At 40.3% G+C, this 20,813-nt stretch overlaps 1 non-coding gene across 1 annotated transcript; it reads right to left on the bottom strand.

Annotated features, from left to right (window-relative positions):
• Window positions 1-3,051: 3,051 nt before the first annotated feature.
• On the bottom strand, window positions 3,052-3,124 carry Trnak-uuu. The gene has a single exon. It is a non-coding gene; the product is annotated as a tRNA-Lys (tRNA).
• Window positions 3,125-20,813: the final 17,689 nt, after the last annotated feature.

The raw sequence follows: 20,813 nt of genomic DNA, 5'->3' as shown, positions 1-20,813 counted from the left end.
GTCCTGCCCTGAAATGAGAAATGTCCTGCCCACTATCCTCCCCACCCTCCTACCATGGTATTCGGCTGTCCACCGAACCTACACAGTATACTCGTCCATCCTTACACAACCCCTACTCCCAATCCCTTGCCTCATGGCTCATACACCTGTAATAGACTTAGATGCAAGACCTGTCTCATACATCCTCTTACCACCACCTACTCCAGTCCGGTCACTAACATCACCTCTCCCATCAAAGGCAGGGCTACCTGTGAAACCAGTCATGTGATTTACAAGCTAAGCTGCAACCTCTGTGCTGCATTCTGTGTAGGCATGACAACCAACAAGCTGTCTGTCCACATGAATGGCCACCGACAAACTGTGGCCAAAAACAAGTGGACCACCCTGTTGCTGAACACGCTGCCAAACATGATATCCCTCATCTCAATGACGGCTTCACAGCCTGTGCCATATGGATCCTTCCCACCAACACCAGCTTTTCTGGATTGCACAGGTGGGAACTTTCCCTGCAATACATCCTACGTTCCCGTAACCCTCCTGGCCTCAACCTTCGTTAGTCACTGTCCTCAACCATCCAGCCTCCTCCCTGTTCCCATTCCAGCACTACACAGCTGTCATTTCACCGCCACACCCAGTCCTATAATTTCTTTTCATTTCTTTTATTTCTCTCCTTTCCACTACTTATCCCCTCCCCCCTCCACACCTTCTCCCCTGCCCCCCATCTAAACTGCAACACTTCACTGTCTGCCACTCCCACCATACCATCCCTCCCCCACCCCGCCACAGCCTCCTCCTTACCCCCACCCAGTCGCCACTCCTATCATGCACTGGTGCTGCTATTCGCAGTGTGGTTTCAGCTCTGAGACTCCATATATGTGTGCAAGTTGCGTTTGTGTGTGTGTGTGTGTGTGTGTGTGTGTGTGTGTGTGTGTGTACTGCTGACAAAGGCCTTAATGGCCGAAAGCTCTAATTGTGTAAATCTTTTTGTTGTGCCTATCGCGACTCAGCCTCTCTGCTATATGGTGAGTAGCAGCTTCCCTTCTTTGGTATTGTTAGCTTCTTTATGTTTAAAACATTGACCATGTGGTAAAAATGCACTGTAGAAACCAATAGCCAAAAATGATGACGGCATTGCAATGTCCTCATATATGACGAAAATGATTTGCCCCTACTGACATGAAAATCTGCGGGTTTCCCTATATCCTATGAACATAAACATGCTGCAGAAAGTTTTCAGTCAAAAGTCAGGAAACAGGTGCACAAATGTGGAACACAACATATTTCGTACTGAGTGATACATTTCGCCTTTTGCGCACTTGATGACGCAAAATGTAGATGATACTGCTTTCTTAATGTCTGCTTCAGGAAGTTCACTGTCGACGCTCTGAATTACTCTGTTTCAACACAATTTGGTTTGTCTGAAATTTCTATACAGATAGCGCCTCTGTATTAAGTAAATTGGCAGGAGCTGGTGAGTTAGTTTCAATTTTTAATCTATTTCCACCTGCCTGACACTGTTCACTGGTCTTCGTCATATGACCGCGAATAAGGTCATAAGTTGTGTTCTTCCTTCTTCAGGCATTTTTGCTTTCTAAATACGCTGTATATTGACATACGGAAGTTTCTTGGAAGTTTGTCTCGTTGTGGTGTTGCTACTTTTGAATCTATCGGCAAGGATACCTGTTTTTGTCAAATCTTAAGCTTGCTTTTGTCATGGCCTTTCAAATCCTTGTTAGTAACCAATGGCTTTCTTCCAGTGGAATCATCTTCATCTACAGGATTACTTACTTCATTGTTCAAACAACGCACAGCACTTACCACAGGAGTACGGCGATTATTGTTATCGGTGGAAATAGTATTCCCTCCTTCGTCGTAAGCCCTGTCGCCCGCTTTAGAGGTGCGATGTGTGTTGCGAAGCTGTAGTGTTAATCTGCTACGACTCAGCCGCTGCTGGGTTACCCTTGTGTAATAATTCTACAATAGAAGCTGCTTAAAGCCTGTTTTCCTCCTCTAACAAGACGAATTTCGACACCCACGCCTCTACGATCCGCGGCGAACTGATTCTCGAGAATTAATTCACAGTTAACACGCGGTAGTCATCTTACCAAAGTTGTCCTTTAAATAGAATGCATTTACTGGGGTGTTTGGTTGTTGATTATTTTCATGCATTACAAAATTAAAATTTACAATAACGTAACTTGCACATTTTCGCCTTAGGCATTTATATAATTTCATCTCCAAAAGAGGTTCGGCTACTTTTCTCTTTTTTCAATATTTTATTTTTGTTGAAGTTGCTTGATTACCTATTTGTGGTGTTCAACCGAAATTAGTACTCACATTGTTTATTACTGCTTGTGATAGATGTTTAATTTGCCAAGTCGAGCGTTTATGCCATAGTTTAAACCCATTGGAGTCGCTGTCTCGTCTGTAATGCTGAATGCTCATTATGTCGTTGTAATTTTTTTTTTTTTTGGTCAGTATAAACATCCTGAAACAACGCACTGTCGCTTCTGAAGCGTCTAGGAAGGTCTTTGAAGCATTGTATTTTTATACCACTGCTACTTCTGTTCAGGTGCTCTCGCGTAAAATCACAGTTGGTGGCATTTGAACCCCAGATATGTGGAAAGTTGATATGTTTATTTCAACATTTCTAGGGATGTTCACTATAACTTGATTTGTACTGATTTCTCGTCTTCACAACTGCGTACTTCACGAATTGGGATCGAGTGAACTGCAGTTCCCGTACTCTATACTGCATTCCAACAACACCGTCTTGTTGGAAGTCATCGGCCTTCGGATCCGCTAAATTTTCTACGAACGTGCATTTCAGAGTACCCATCATCTTTTATTGCCAATATCGCAACTCTCCAACGAAAACGACGTATCTTGTCATTTGCATAGCCAGCCGGTGAAGCAGCGTCTGATCGCAATGACTTCCACTGAGCGGAAGATAATCGATATGTTTCATACAGGTGATCGAAACTGACTGATTTTGCAACATATTTGCAATGAAACGGCCTCTGTTTGAGTAAACAAAATGATAAAAATGTACGCCCGAACAGGGACTTGAACCCTGGACCCTTAGGTTAAAAGCCTAATGCTCTACCGACTGAGCTATCCGGGCTCGTTGTGCATGCTTGCTACAACAGCACTTAAACGTCTTGCGTTATTGTCAACATGGTTTGTCTTATGTTATTGACAACATGGTTAATATTTGTGTGTGAAATAATTGATGTGTGTGTGAAATAATTGATGTGTTGTTAGCACATGACCGTTATCGGTTAACCGCTTACAGCAATACGCGTACTCGGTTTTAGTTAAAACATGTATGGCAGGGAAGTTATTCTTCATACTACACTTATGATGAAAAGCAAGAGTTTTCTTCGTTTTTGAAGCGTTTCAAAGTTTATAACTTATAAAAAACTATTACATTTAAGTTGTTTCGGAGTTTGGCTACGAGCTATTGATCGTCGAAATCTTTGTAGTTGTAAAAATTGTGTAGCAGTTTTCCGCTTTGAGAATTATGTTTCTTTCGTACATTAAAAGAAAATCAATGGGTGACCGACGACGTGTGTATTATTATTATTATTATTATTTCTCTTTCCTGTCTCAGACGTTATGTCTGGCTAAAAATTGAAAGTGACGCGGGCCTTGATCAAGCGTGATTTCCTTTTCCTTTTAACTGTATGGTATATGTTACATTGCATTTAGGAGCTTTCGGGTAATTGAACATGTATCAATAATTACAGATTTCTGTAGTTTTCTGTATACGTTTGGATGTAGCTGTATTGCGTTGATGTACTGGTGGATATTGTGTGGTATGACTCCTGTAGTTGATAGTATAATTGGTATGATGTCAACTTTATCCTGATGCCACATGTCCTTGACTTCCTCAGCTAGTTGGATGTATTTCTGAATTTTTTCTCCTGTTTTCTTCTGTATATTTGCTGTATTGGGTATGGATATTTCGATTAGTTGTGTTAATTTCTTCTTTTTATTGGTGAGTATGATGTCAGGTTTGTAATGTGGTGTTGCTTTATCTGTTATAATGGTTCTATTCCAGTATAATTTGCATTCATCATTCTCCAGTACATTTTGTGGTGCATGCTTGTATGTGGGAAGGTGTTGTTTTTTTAGTTTATGTTGTATGGCAAGTTGTTGATGTATTATTTTTGCTACATATTCATGTCTTCTGTGGTATTCTGTATTTGCTAGTATTGTACATCCGCTTGTGATGTGATCTACTGTTTCTATTTGTTGTTTGCAAAGTCTGCATTTATCTGTTGTAGTATTGGGATCTTTAAATGTTATTATTATTATTATTATTCACGTATGAGCCCAATAGGACCTCGCAAGTGATTAATGTCGCTTATCATGGTTGGCCTTCCTTTGTGTCCAAATTTGTTTCATTCTTTCAGAATGAAGTCTCTTTCTTTCATTTCTTTCATCAGACCACGGTGTCCCAGTACGTTTTCTAATTTCCCTCTGACCAAATTTCCAATCAAATATCTATTGTCTGGATGTTTTTTTTCTATCTGTAACATCTGCCTGAGGTACACCGCCTACTTTAAGACACTCCTCAATTGCAGCGATCCGTTTAATTGGCTCGGTTTTGGTCTTATTTCAGTTTTCGTAGAATTCTGCTATTTGTTTTGTCAACCTAGTGAGTGCCATTCTTTCAATGGGCCCATAAAATTTTAGATCTTCGTTTTCTCGTGTCACCCTGTATGCCTGTTTATTTTTCTATTTTCTTATTACTTCTCAGCCTATAAGTATTTCCATCAGTAATTTTGAGGCCTAATATTTTCCTAATAAACTTCCTTTTTTTAAATTTCTTCATTATCCCTCTTTCTATTTAAAATTAAAGTTTCTGCTCCAGAAAGACATTCAGGTTTGATTACAGTGCTGTAATGCCTAAGTTTACTGAATTTAGAAAGTGATTTTTTATTATAAATATTTTCTGTTAATCTGAAAGCAGTTGCCATTTTCTAATAGCGAACTTCATCTGTAACTTTTTCCAGACCGTTTTCTTATGAGATTTCTCCCAAGTATTTAAACTGTGACACTCATTTTATTTTTCCATATTTTGTGTTCAAAAACTTTGGTGGTGCTTTGTTGCACGTCATACATTCCGTTTTCTCAGAAGGTATTTGTAGTGCCACTTTTTCCGCAACTTCTTTAAGAATTTCACTTTGCTTTTGTACTGTGGTAATATCCCTAGTTAAAATTGCCAGATCATCTGCAAAGCCGGCCGCGGTGGTCTAGCGGTTATAGGCGCGCAGTCCGGAACCGCGCGACTGCTACGGTCGCAGGTTCGAATCCCGCCTCGTGCATGGATGTGTGTGATGTCCTTAGGTTAGTTAGGTTTAAGTAGTTCTAAGTTCTAGGGGACTGATGACCTCCGATGTTAAGTCCCATAGTGCTCAGAGCCATTTGAACCATCATCTGCAAAGGCGAAGCAATCTACTCTAATATTACTTCTAATTAACTAGATATTTTGATTTGACTCTTGTTCTAGCTATTCTGTAATTACCTTTTTCAAAACACAGCTAAACAGTAATGGGGAGAGTCCATCTCCCTGTCTTACACCAGTCTTTATGTCAAATGGTTCAGAAAATTTCTCCCATAAGTTTAACTTCAGAGCCACTGTTGGTTAACGCTTTCTTAATTAGTGTTAGAGTTTTATTATCTAGCCCTTGCTCCTTTAAAATTTGTAAAACAGACTCACAATCAACTGAGTCGTGCGCCTTTTTAAAATCCACAAATGTACATGCAATATTGTTACTAGAAATACATGGGTGCCTAAGGATTTTTTTGAAATTAAGAATTTGTTCCAGACAGGATCTGTTTGGTCTAAAGCCTCCTTGGAATCCATTAGTTTTAGGTTCTATTTGTTCTTGCGCTCGATCAAGTAAACATTGCAAAAGAATTTTGAACGTGACTGGGAAAAGAAAAATTCCTCGGTAGTTATTAACATCGGTTCTATCCCCTTTTTTATTCAATGGATGAATTACGGCAGTTTTCCAGTCCTCGGGTATTTTCTCAGTTTGCCAGATCTGTCCTATTAGTTGAGTGATCTCTTTTATAGTGTTAGGACCAGCTGATTTTAGCAGTTCTGCAATTATAGCTTCTTCTCCAGATGCCTCATTGTTTTTAAGTCTCTTAATTTGTTGCGTTAATTCGATTTCGCCAGATGCTTTAGAGTTAGGATTGGTGTTATTAGATTGCTGTGGCTGTAATTTATTCATTGGTGCTGGATAGTTAATACTTTCTCAAAATAATTAGCAAATACCTTACAATTTTCCTTGTTGTTAAGAGTCAAACTACTATTTCCATATCTGAAGCAAAGACTTTGAGGTTGGTAACCGCTCTGTTTTGTTTTGAATGTTTTATGAAAGTTTCTTATGTTGTACTTTTGGAAGTCTTTTTCGATTTCTAAAAGTTGGCTATTTTTGTAGTTTCTTTCAGTCTGTCGGATTAATTTAGATGTTTCTTTTTTTATAGTTAGAAAGGTTTTGTACGTATTTTCGGTTTTGTTACTATTCCAATTTTTGAATGCGTCATGCCTAGACTTAACTGCCGCATCTCACCAGGGGTGTTTTTGTTTCTTTCGAAGCGGAATTAAATTTTGTGCTTCTTTGATGAACGTTTCTTGTAGGCTTTTCCAGTTGTTGGATTGGTTTTTGTCATGTTCACTTGTTGTGGCTGGTGTTGTTTCAGTTGTGTCAAATTCTGGGATAACATTTTTTTTTTGTTTTGAAGAATTGTTGAGTTTGACGCTTTACTTTTATTCGCGTTAAATAATGATCAGAATCAATATTACCCCTTTCCTAAATTAGACATTGAAAATTTTCGTATAGATAGGGTATGAAATTGCTGCATGATCGATTTGAAATTCCCCAGTAAATGTGTCGGTTGCCTGCCAAGTTTTTTACTTAGAAGGGTTCCTTTTATGCACAGGAAATCCACCCACCGTTTTCTTATATTTTGTCTCTCTACGTAATTGAGCATTAAAACTACCCTTTAAAATTTTAACATGGTTTGAGGGAATTTTCGAGTTGATGCTTTCTAACGTTTAACAAGCTGCTTTAACTTCTTTGGGTTTTTTACGGTTATCCTCATTGACTGGCATATGGGAATGAATTAAAAGTATGCTTTATTTGTGCATTTAAGAGAAATTATAATTAGTCTAATATTAATGTGGTTTACCTCCGTTACTGAATTTAAAAAAATTTTGGAGACTGCAAAAGCAACTCCCAGATGTGGTCTATTATTAAGTATTCTTTTATCAGCTTTTTTTTTTAAAAAAAAAAGACGATAATTGCCAAAGTCCATGGTGTTATTGTCCGTCATTCGCGATTCTTGAAGTGCCAAAATTTCAATCTTCTGTTCTTTTAATGTGTCTCCCAGTTTATGAAGTTTACTTGCTCGCGTAAGTGTTTGTATGTTATGTGTTGGAAAATATTATTTGTTTTGTTTTTAAATTGGACAGAGGACTCCATCTTTGTTGAATCACACTGCACTTTAACCTGGTCGCCGCAGAATCCGAAAGACCAGTTGCGTCAGTAATACTGGCAGTGGATTGACCACCTGGGGTAATATTGTGATTATCAAAATGCTCCACGGTGATTATACCGGGAATCAGGTGGGGTTGAGTAGACTCACTGAGTGAACTCAGAGTGTTAATGCTGGAAGGGTTAGTTCCAGAATATAAATTACAGCAATACCACTGGTGAACAGACGCTGACCAGTTTGCCGCTGGCTATATGACAGACGCAAAGTGGATTTGGTTTTGTTTTGCCGGTCCGAGACTGCTTATTCTGTACTCGCATTTGTCCACTGTTTCTGTTAGAACGTTAACTGTCCACTACCTGAGACCCACCAATACCCTAGGCAAGGTCGGCTTCTTATACTTTTAGTCACATCATTTGAAAGTCTTCTCCTATCATACACGCAGAGTACGGCTCCCACTCAAAACATTTGCAGTTATTACTACACTACATTGGCTGGCTGCATGAGAATGATCATGATACCGGTACTGTGCTCCGTGACTAAAATAATACTACTAATAGTAGTAGTGGTAATAGAAGCACGTAGTAGCAGTAGCAGTTTTATTCGTCAGTGGAACACTTTTACAAGAATACTGCAAATGTCATGGTACCGATATCACAACTTATGAACAAAAAAAAATAGTTCATATATACATACCAAGAGGTCTAGTTTGTGAAGGATGGGATAGACAGTTGACAATAGCCTTTGTAGTAGGAAACATCTCAAAAAAATGGTTCAAATGGCTCTGAGCACTATAAGACTTAACTTCTGAGGTCATCAGTCCCCTAGAACTTAGAACTACTTAAACCTAACTAACCTAAGGACATCACACATATCCATGCCCGAGGCAGGATTCGAACTTGGGACCGTAGTGGTCGCGCGGTTCCAGACTGTAGCGTCTAGAATCGCTCGGCCACCTCAGCCGGCGAAGCATCTCAGCATTCATCTTAAGTAATTTAGGCAAACCACGGACAACCTAAATCAGGATGCAATTCTGCAGGTCGATCTGTGTTTCACTAATGCTGCATACCGTTACGAACTGGACCGATCACGTCGTCCAAATACCTTTAGCAGCAGTATTTCGAAAAGGATCCACAAGGCCGTAAACATAATACTTCAAACTGTGAGCACTTCTTAAACTAAACAAAAGGGGAGTTGTGCATCATAATGCGAACATACAAGTTCTTATTTAATTACCCACAACAAAAATAAGTGCGCGAAAGAAACGATCCCTTATCACTTAAGGCCACCGCGTGAACCGTTACGGAAGCACTCGATTCTCAGATATCGGAGCACTGAAACAGGGTAGACCCTTCATAACTTGACTTTTTTAAGGACGATGGGCTGACGAACCATTTTTGTGGCTCTGCCTACAGTTTGGCAGCATTTTTACAGTGACTTCATAGTTAAAACGCTGAGAAATGGGTAGTTTCCGAGTGTCTTCACGACTTTAAAACTACAGATTGTGACACAGTTAGCATACATCAGACTACAACTATACACGTGATTCTAAAACATATAGATAATAAGACCACCTAGTCCAGAAAAGAAGCAGTCTTAATTTCAGGACGGTAACTTCCTACACGAACAAATTCCTGCAGTGAAATACAGGGTGTCTCAAAGATACGCTGTAACTTCAGTGTGTTATAGCGTCTAAACTACCGGGTGTCGCACTTATCTAATGACCGTATGCGAAGGCTGAATGTATGAAAACTGCAGCCACTGAAATTTCCATCCAACCAGGAATCTGTGAAGTTTGCATCCAGTATACCTGGGAACTACCTGCTCACTACGTCACAGCCTACTTATACCCCAAGTTCTCTCTCGCTGGCTCCACTGGCTCCCTACAAGACGTCGCCATACAGATGACAAAGGTGAACAGTATATTCTATTGTCAGAGAAAGAGCAACAACGCCATCGATTGTCTACATAACGCCTGCGATATTCCCTCTTAATTGCGCCTAAGGCACTCATATAACTTATTTACCGTTTATATTCTTCTTCTATGATGCATATTTATATCTACATCTACATAACTCTCTGCCATTCACACTTAAGTGCCTGGCAGGGGGTTCATCGAACCACGTTCACACTATTTCCCTACCGTTCCAGTCTCGAACAGCGCGCGGAAACAACGAACACATAAATCTTTCCTTGCGAGCTCTGTTCTCTCTTACTTAATTACTATAACCACTTCTTCTTATGCAGGTGAACGTCCATAAATTATTTTTTGGCATTCGGAAGAAAACGTTGAGATCGAAATTCGGAGAAAACATCTCGCAGCTACGTAAAACGCCTTTGTTTTAATGATAGCCACTGAAACTCGCGTATCATATCCGTGACAATCACTCCCCTATTTCGAGATAATACGGAACGAGCTGCTCTTATTTGAAATTTTTCGACGTCCTCCGTCAATCTAGTCTAGTAAGGATCCCATACCGCACACCGATAAATCTAGCAGAGGACGGAAAAGTGTCAGTCTCTTTAGTAGACCTGCTGCATCCTCTGTTCTGCCAATAAAATGCAATCTTTGGCTCGCCTTACCCAAGACATTATCTACGTGATCGTTCCAATTTAAGTTGTTCGTCATTGTAATTACTATTTATTTATTTCAACTAAGAGCTTTCACATTTGTGTGATTTATCATGTGACCGAAATTTAACGGATTCCTTTTCTCACTCATGTGGATGGCCTCAAACTTTTCATTATTTAGTGTCAATTGCCACTTTTCGCAGCATACAGATATCTTGTATAAATCGTGTTCCAGTTGGTTTGGATCATCTGATGATTTTGCTAGACGGTAAACGACGGCATCATCTGCAAACAATATAAGAGGACTACTCAGATTGCCTCCTAAATCGTGTATGTAGATTAGGAACAGCAGAGGGCGGGCCTATAATACTTCTTTGGGGAGATCAGATACATCTTCTGTTTTACTCGATAACTTTTTCGTCAATTACTACGAACTGTGGCCTTTCTGCGAGGAAATCAAGAATCCAATTGCACAACTGGGACGGTATTCCATACGGATGCAGTTTGATTAGAAGCTGCTTGTGTGGAACGGTATCAAAAGCCTTCTGGCACTCTAGAAATATTAAATCAGTCAGATTTCCCCTGTCGGTGCCACTCATTACTCTGTGTGAATAAAGAGCTAGTTGTGTTTCACAAGAACGATATTTTCTGAATCCGTACTGACTATGTGTCAATGGAGCGTTACCTTGAGATAATTCATAACGTTCAGACACAGTACACGTTCCCAAATCGTACGTCAGTGAAGTAGGTCTGTAATTCAACGGATTACTCCTATTTCCTTTATTCTGTATTCCTGTGACCTGTACAAGTTTACCATTTTCAGGTATGGCTATTTCGTAGAGCGGTTGCATATGAATGCTAAGCATGGAGCTAATACATCAGCATACTCTGAAAGAAACCTAATTGGCATACAGTCTGTACCGGAAGACTTACTCGCCTTTAATAAGTGATTTGAATTGTTGGCTCTACCGAGGATATCTGCTTCTAAGTTACTGATGTTAGTATCAGTTCTTGATTCGAATTCTGCACTATTTACTTCCTCTTAGTGGCACTGTCATCGGTAACGTTACCATGCATACTCTGTCCTAATACGAAAAATCGTTATGCTTTGTTACCTTAATATTTTTTTGTTCTTTTCTTATATAAGTTCTGATGACATAAGTTGTGATGAATACTCTGTTCTTTTAAAACGTCCCTTACTTAATATACAGTTGTATAACGCTCGTGTATCTTCCACTCTGCAACAAAGACAATGATATTCAGAAAAACCCAGGGGATATGCTCCTACATAATTCTCGCACCACTACAAAGAGAAGTGACATAAATATTAATGTCACTGGTGTTGAGAAACAGCTGAATTCACTTAAATTTAACGAAGCTTCATCGCCCGACGGCATCCCTATCAGATTCTATAAGGGAAATGATTTGCGTCCGAGGTAGCTCCTTTTTAACCATAATCTATCACAGATAACTCTAACAAAAACGGTCCCCAATGATTGGAAGAAAGTACAGGTCACGCATGTGTACAAAAAGCATATCGGAAGTAAACCACAAAATTAACGTCCAGTATGCTTGAGATTCATTTGTTGTAGAATCTTAGAACGTATTCTGAACTCAAACTTAATGAGTTATTTCCTCCATGCCAACTGATATGGATTGCGAGAATATCTGTCATATGAAACAACTCGCAGTTTTTCACATGACATCCTGAAAGCCATGGGTCAAGGCAGCCAGATAGCAGCAGTAATTCTCGATTTTCGAAAAGCGTATGATTCAGTACCACATCTATGCTTACTATCAAAAGTTGATCGCATGAGGTACGAAGCGAAATTTGTGAGTGGACTGAGGGTATTTTGGTAGGGAGGTCGCGGGGAGTTATCTTGAATCGAGAATCATCAACAGTGGAAGTGTATTGGGACCCTTGTTGTCGATGCTGTATGGTAATTACATTGCAGACAATATTTTAGTAACCTCATAACCTCAGACTTCTCACAGATGATGTAGTTACCTATAATGAAGTGCTATATGAGGAAAAAACTGCAAAAATATTCAGTTGGATCTTGATAAGATTTCAAAGTGGTGCGAAGATTGACAACTTGCTTTAAAAGCTCAGATATGTTATATTGTGCACTACGCAAAACGAAAACAAGGTAATGTTCTATGACTACAATGTCGAAAAGCACAAGTGGAGTCGATCAACTCTTAGAAATACCTGGGGGTAATAATTTGTAGGGACATAGAATGAAACGGTCACTTAGTCTCAGTTGTAGATAAAGCAGGGGGCAGACTTCCGTTCATTAGTAGGATACTGGAGAAATGCGGGCTATCTACAAAGGAGACTCCAAAAAACACACCCGTGCGATTCATTCTAGAATATTGCCCAACTGTGTGAGGCGCACACCAAATAGGGCTAACAGAATATTCAGCGAAAAAGAGAAAGGCAGCACTAACGGTCGCACATTAGTTTGAACCGGGAGAGAGTGTTATGGAGATGCTGAGGAAACTGAACTGGTAGACATTTGAAGGTGGAAGCAAACTATCACGACGAAGCCTAGTTATTAAATATAAAGAACCAGTTTTAAACGATGAGTCTAGGAATGTACTACAACACTATACGTATCGGTCCCCTACGGATCGCGAAGGTAAGTCTAGACCAGTTGCAGACCCAATGAGGCGTTTAAGCAATAATCGTCTCCGGGCTCCATGTGTGAATGGAACGTTAAGAAACCTTAATAACTGGTACAGTGGGAAGTACCCTCTGCCATTCAGTTATAGTTGTTTGCGCAGTATAAATGGTTCAAATTGCTCTGAGCACTATGGGTCTTAACATCTGTGGTCATCAGTCCCCTAGAACTTAGTACTACTTAAACCTAACTAACCTAAGGACATCACACACATCCATGCCCGAGGCAGGATTCGAACCTGCGACCTTAGCGGTCACGCGGTTCCAGACTGAAGCGCCTAGAACTGCACTGCCACACCGGCCGGCGCAGTATAAATGTGGGTGTAAAATTATTATTACAAAAAATAGTTTTCGTGTTTTTAAACCAGACAGAGAAGATGCGCTCACGGATCTAGTTACAGGGGACGAACCAGAACACCACCAACCAAATCTCAGAGCTTTTTCGGGGTATTTTCTGAGTATTTTTGTTTGAGGACTCGTGGTCTCCGGTGGCTCGTTGCAAAACAATAATGTAATTGTGCCTTGATAGGCATTGTTCCATCTTTGACGAGAGCGAATCGGCCTGTAATACGGAATCACCAAAACGTAGTAACACGAAAGGATACGGTTATTCGTTTGCGCCTATGTACTGACTCAAAACTACCGTGTTGTGGTTGCCGTCGCTGCGGTAAGACATTAAGTGAACCCACAGAGAGATGGACATGTCAGATTTTTCATCCGTACTGTTGTGCATCCCTGTTAATGTACAACTAACACTGCTGGAAAAACTATCTAAACACTGGAGCGAGCTGTGTTGAATGCAAGGTTGAGGACCAAGAGTGAAGTAGACCTTACTGTAGTCAGCACAAACTACCCGGATTGAATGGAACATATTTGTTTCCAAACAAGATACACAGCGCATACGTTCGACATTTTTACGATTCTGAAGATATTTTCAATGCAATACCGATCCAAGGAGTCAGAAATCAAACGAAATGTAATTACTCTGTAACGAAGCACCAGAGACCGTGGGTCCCACATAGAAAAAATACTCTGAAAATATTCTTGGACAGTCTCCGAAATTTCGTGGGTGGAGTTCCGGTTCGCCCTGCGCACATGCAAAATGGCCTTTCCATTGTAATGACATCTCATGCACATTACATGTATCATTTGCTGATTCACGGGTATATACCTTATTTTATTTTAAAGGATGCTTTGTCGAGCAGAAGAGACACGATATTTAAAATCCACTTTCGTATTTCGGTTTTAATATTTTCCAATATATTTTCTGAAAATCTGGTCCTGATAAAAGATGAGCTAATTATTCCTTCCGACAGAAGATAGAAGGAAACTTTTGATCACTTCCGACTGTGCCGGCCGGAGTGGCCGTGAGGTTCTAGGCGCTACGGTCTGGAGCCGAGCGACCGCTACGGTCGCAGGTTCGAATCCTGCCTCGGACATGGATGTGTGTGATGTCCTTAGTTTAGTTATGTTTAATTAGTTCTAAGTTCTAAGCGACTGATGACCTCAGAAGTTAAGTCGCATAGTCCTCAGAGCCATTTGAACCAACTTCCGACTGTAAATATTTAGGCATCACAGTTATTGTTGGAGTATCTCCCGTCCTCTTCATCAGAACACAACGGAAGGTAGCCTGGAGCAGGTGTTCGGCTCTTGTACCTGCCGGGGAAGTCGCGGTGTTGGGACGGGGGGATTACTGGACGCTCCCTCGACCTTTTCTGGGTGGAGTTTACAGGACAATGTGCGGATTGTGTTTGTCGGCCACCGCAGCCTTGCAGGCCGGTCCGAATAGGTCCCTCTTCTCCCGACGCGCCTTTTCGGCCAGTGTCATTCGAACTGTGAAACGAACATCGCGAGTGTAACACTGAACACTGCGAACTCAACGATGGCACGACAGAGTTATTCAGTTCCACAAACTGTGTATATTTACGATTCGCATATGCGTGCAGAGTCCGCTAGTACTGCCCGGAGATTGTTTGAACAGAAGTTTCCAAGTATTCGAATTCCAATTTGTGTGATATTAGCGCTGTCACTTATGTCATATTTGACTAAATTTAAGTTTTAGTACACTATGTTTTTTAAGTAGGATTTCTGGATGCTTAATATTTTCTGTTCTAAGTGCTTAACAGAAATGTCAACTATTGTAACGTACGCATGAGCCTATCTGGCTGTTAATCTTTATAGCTGAATGCAAAGTAACTATGTTGGAGGGTTAATTCTAGTAATTCTACAAATTCAGCAGCTTCACATTGTAAACACTCTTTTGTACTTTTGCAAATTTTTCTTTATGACTCCATTGGCTTATTTAATAAGGATATTCGAGAACAGATATGTGATGTCTAGCAATACTGTGACAGACTTTCCTCTTATGTAACTGTTATGTAGCACTTCGACATTACACTGAAAACAAAGAAAATTACCAAAGCAGAGAATAAAGTTATTTTATCAATTTTTTATTTTGATGACATTTTATTTAATGATTTTGTTAATATAAATACGTTACTTAATATCTTAAAATGTATGAAACTATTGATAAATATATTCCTTTTCTTGTACTTTTTGTGTACTATTAATGTCTTAAATGTATGTAAGTCAATGGTACGCCCGTTAGATAGTAGTTAGTATCGGTATTCTTGAAATGAACAGAAAGACAGATGACAGGAGATGAAAGTTGAATGTTGGGGTGCTATGATGGCAACAGTTACGATCTGTCTATTGGGGTAAAAAGAAGTATTTTGAGACAATGGTCAGCCTGTGGTATGTGGAGGAGAAAGCAGAAAATGGTACTGTAACAAGAAGAAGTTAAAGTGAGATCATTCTGAGAAATTGTAAATGTAATGAAGAGCATTGTTGCTAACAGTAATGGCCTTGTATTAGTAAGAGTCCATAAATTGTAATCTGAGACATCACAAATGTAAAAATTATTGAAGACTGTGGAGGCATGACAAGAAAGAAGAAAAGCTGATTCAAAGCTGCAAGGAGGAGCAGAAGTAATTCGGTATAGAAGGTTGAAAGAAAGAAGAAAAGAACAACAAGATTCGTTTAATAGTGTAAGACGGCTATGTCGTGTTTCAAGACTTTTAAATGGTTGCCTGGGTTCTGACTGACAGCTTTTGGGCAGAAGATGACAAAGAAAAGTATAACAGCAAATGCTGATATTAACGCAATTTTGTATAACATAATGGCTCTAAGCACTATGGGACTTAACATATGAGGTCATCAGTCCCCTAGAACTTAGTACTACTTAGACCTAACCAACCTAAGGACATGAAACACATCCATGCCCGAGGCAGGATTCGAACCTGCGACCGTAGTAGCAGCGCGGTTCCGGACTGAAGCGCCTAGAACCACGAGGCCACAGCTGCCGGCTTTGTATAACAGCATTGTGCTTATATGGACTGTGTCGCGCAGATGGACTGCCATATGAGAATCAACTGTCTTTATAAAGAAGTGAATATTACATGGACTTTCATAAGAAAGGGATGCGTCGTAACATAAGACATGAATTATTCTTAAGGGTATAGTACATGTTTTGTGGAACGCTGAAGGTTTAAATAAATATCTATTTCACGTTTGCAAATACACTGAAGCGCCAGAGAATCTGGTATAGGCAAGCGTATTCAAATACAGAGGTATGTAAACAGGCAGAATATGGCGCTGTGATCGGCAACGCCTATATAAGGGAACAAGTGTCTGCCGCAGTTGTTAGATCGGTTACTGCTGCTACAATGGAAGGTTGTCAAGATTTAAGTGAGGTTGAACATGGTTTTATAGTCTACGCACGAAGGATGGGACACAGCACCTCCGAGGTAGCCATGAAGTGGGGATTTTCCCATACGAGCATTTCACGAGTGTACCGTGAATATCAGATATCCGGTAAAACATAAAATTTCCGACACTGCTGCGGCCGGAAAAACATCCTGCAAAAATGGAACCAACGACGACTGAAGAGCATCGTTCAATGTGACAGAAGTGCAACCCTCCCGAAAATTGCTGCAGACTTCAGTGCTGGGCAATCAAGTGTCAGCCTGCGAACCATTTAACGAAACATCATCGGTCTGAGGTTTCCGACCCGGAGGCCCACTCGTGTACCCTTGAGGACAGCACGACACAAAGCTTTACGCCTAGCCTAGGCCCGTCAACACTGAAATTGGACTGTTGTTGACTGGAAACATGTTGCCTGGTCGAACGACTCTCGTTTCAAATTGTGTCGAGCGGATGGACGTGTACACGTATGGAGACAACCTCATGAATCCATGGACATTGCGCGTTTGAAGCTGGTGGAGGCTCTGTAATGGTGTGGGGCGTGTGTAGCTGGAGTGATATGGGACCCCGGATACGTCTAGACACGACTCTGACAGGTGACACGTTCGTAAGCATCTTGTCTGATCACTTGCATCCATTTACGTCCATTATGCATTCCGACGGACTTGGGCAATTCCAACAGAACAATGCGACACCCAATACGTCCAGAATTGCTACAGAGTGGCTCCAGGAACACACTTCCGCTGCCACCAAAGTCCCCAGATATGAACATTATTGAGCATATCTGGGATGCCTTGGAACGTGCTCTTCAGAAGAGATCTCCACCCCTCGTGCTCTCACGGATTTATGGACAGCTCTGCAAGGCTCATGGTGTAAATCCCATCCGGCATTGCTTCAGACATTAGTCGAGTACATGCCGCGTCGTGTTGCATCACTTCTGCGTGCTCGCGGGGGCCGTACACGATATTAGGCAGGTGTACCAGTTTCTTTGGGTCTGGGTCTTCAGTGTGTGACAGTGTGAGTACTCATTGTTGGCATTAATATATGTGTTTTGACAACCTATCTCATTGGAAGCAAGTCTCGAACCCCCAATGTGTTGTTTTAGATGATAAAGGAAGGACTTTGCTCAATTGTTTTGAATGGAATCTCTGCTGTGTTTATTTTCAGTGAGTTTATTAAATTTTATAAGTAGAGCCATAACCATTTTGCACCTATCTAAGCTCAGCAAGATGGAACAGTCCAGTAATATACCGCAACAGCCAGATATATTCAACCAGAGGCAGGCGATTCTCGGATATTTAGCCAGAAAACCATAACTCTGCTTATTTATTACAAACCTGTGTGGTATTCACATCGAATGAGTGTTTCAAATAAATTATTAATACACTTTTCAACAGTAGGAAATTAAATAATAAAAACTAAGTTAAACTTGCAGTGAAAAACTTTGTAAACAGACACGTTGACAGTACCCAGTGGAGCTTACTGGAACATGTAGACCTGTAATTTCTCTCACTGTCAAGTGCCATACAGTCCTCACACATTTACAACTGGTTAAATTCTAGGTATCTCAGATTTTGAAGACTGACTACAGGAGTGTAATAAATCAGGTATTTTCCACCAAAGTTTTATATTAAATAAGTTGAATTTTATCACTAACGTTTTGTTATTCCACTTTGATGTAAATACAGACACTGATTAGTAAATTAACATATACTCCATCGGTTACTTAGTCAATTACCATTATTGCAATTCATTTCTGCTTATGTCCCGCAGGGCTTGTCGGTGTGTGTGAGCTTGATGGTGTGAATGAGTGTTCATATACTTGTTTCTGTGTGGAAGCACAAAGCAGTGCAGCAAACACAGAAAGTTATCCACTATGTACATGATGGGCATTTAGCTGAGCGGGATTAAAGCTGTGACTATATCTGATGACAGCAATTTCACTGAGCAGAATAAACACTGAAGCACTAAACCATATGACAGAAAAACTCAGTAAAATCAGCTACATAGTAATGAGAATGAGTACATCTCTATATTTATTTGACTATACATTAGTCGAGTTGAACATTAATTCAAATTACCGTATTACTATAGAATGGGTGAAATCTGGAATGTTTATCATATTTCAGTGACTAGTGTGGTACAATTCTTTCGTTTGTTATCTGAAACACTTTTTTTTAGAAACTGAGTGAGTTTGAGATAGTCTGTATGCAAGGCTGTTCATACAGTTGCTCATCGGATATCCTTCTTTTGTATTTTAGGCTGGGACATTAATATGGGGACATTGGGGCTCATACAGGTGATTTATTTCTTTTCATTTCCTGTCACCAAGGAGTGTGTTTTCTCTGGCTGGCATTTTTCCTCTTATAGGACTGTATTTTTCCACCTTTTTTCGGTTGCGCTACGTTATTTTCTGTGAAAAAATTTAGAGTTGTTTCAATGAATTCGTTTTCTTGCATAATGACTGTTGTGTGACCTTTATCTGCTTTTGAAACAAAAGTATGAGTAGTGGTTTCTGTGTGTGTGTGTGTGTGTGTGTGTGTGTGTGTGTGTGTGTGTGTGTGTGTGTGTGTGTGAATGAGTGAGTGACGGCTTGTGCGTGGCTGTATTTCTGCACAGTGAAAGAGGCACAGTTTCTGTTAGTAAATACACAAAAATTACTCTTTTGGAACATTATCAAGTAAAGAATTCCAAGATTTACGTCTTCAGATTTTACTGTTGCAGCAACACCATAAAAAGATGATCGAAGGACAAGAGGGGGAGAGCAAAACACACACACACACACACACACACACACACACACCACATAAAATACCAGTGCAAATATTTCCATTTGATAATGAGAATAAATTCTTGAAATGCATTGCACAAAGCACGAAAATTACTTTACCGATGCAATGTTTTATTATTTAAATCATTAATGACACAGTTGCTTTCTAAAAGCATCGACTATGATGCGTGAAAGTAAGCTATCCATGAGAAACAAAAATCAGCTTCCCCAAAACAATCCCACATCTCACTGATACATCTCAGCAAGAAACAATCCACACATGACTAATATAAAGCCATAATATCAAAGAACAGTTGGTACCAAATGATTGATTATTACCTCCCAGTCATTCACGGAATCGGTCGACATGGATATCCCTCTCTAATGGAGTGGTGGTACACCTTGTGTGCCCCACCTCCTCTAACAAATGAAACTCAAAGGTGATGCCTTACTATGTGATCTCAGAACCATCTGCCTTCATTCTGCATACAAGAGTCAATCTGAATGTCGATTCATCAAAGCTTATCATTTGGATGTTGGTGACCAGGAAGGGCCGTACAACAGTCATATCAGTGGCAAGAGAGCAAAATTGACTTATTATATGAAACGTATTCTGCATTTAAGACTTAGAAACATACGGGTAAACTAATAATAAGCACTGGAATCGGGAGGAAACAGTGCACTACATTCGATATCAGGTTTCACATGTGATGCAGCTTCAATTGAAAAGAAGAGTTAAAAAATGATATCAAGGAAGCCACTAAAGGATTTAGATGAGGGAAAGAGAAATACTAAGCAATAAGAAACAACAGTGTACAATATTGGTACGTAACTAGCCTGTAGCGTCTCAGTATGTTATGCAGACTGCAGCAGAGATTGTCTTCCGATCGCATGAATCATGTATAACGTTTATTTCTCGCAAGTAGTAAACGTCGTACTCCATTTTCTCCGGTGATCCTTTTCAGGCCTTAGATCTAGACTTGTTCCAGCATGCCGCCTACCACGAGTTGTTTGTGATTGACATTGACGGAGCGATACTAGATGTTGACTGATCCAGGACACCGACAAACGGGAAGCTGAATGGCATTGCTAGGTACTGTTTAAAAACTCGGTCCAGCTTTAAAACTTCAGGACAGCGATTATTTCTTAATTGCCAATCTAAACGGCCGTTGCTACAAAAAGCTATGTCTGCCTTACAAGTGCGTACTGAGGGAGTCTCCAGATTCTGTCAAAGCTGCCAGCCAACTATCTTCTAGGAAGGTATCCCTGCTCTCTTGGCCTCCTTCAAACCAAGGGGCATCTCTAACGGTCACCCTGCGGCGGGGCGGGGTTGGTGCGCTATGTTGTGATTTAATTATTGATGTCCACCTACCTCAGAATAGCGTCCATTCACCACCCGTTGCTCTGCATTCGTAGGTACTATGTAGACGATGAGAAAAGCAGTGATGAAGAAAACCACCCTCCATACTTACGATTACAAAGTCCGCATAACCCAAGTAACAAGATAAACATGTA

Source organism: Schistocerca americana, chromosome 1 (assembly GCF_021461395.2).
Source record: "Schistocerca americana isolate TAMUIC-IGC-003095 chromosome 1, iqSchAmer2.1, whole genome shotgun sequence".
In the NCBI taxonomy this organism is placed as follows: domain Eukaryota; kingdom Metazoa; phylum Arthropoda; class Insecta; order Orthoptera; family Acrididae; genus Schistocerca; species Schistocerca americana.
This window is presented reverse-complemented; position numbering and strand designations above follow the sequence as displayed.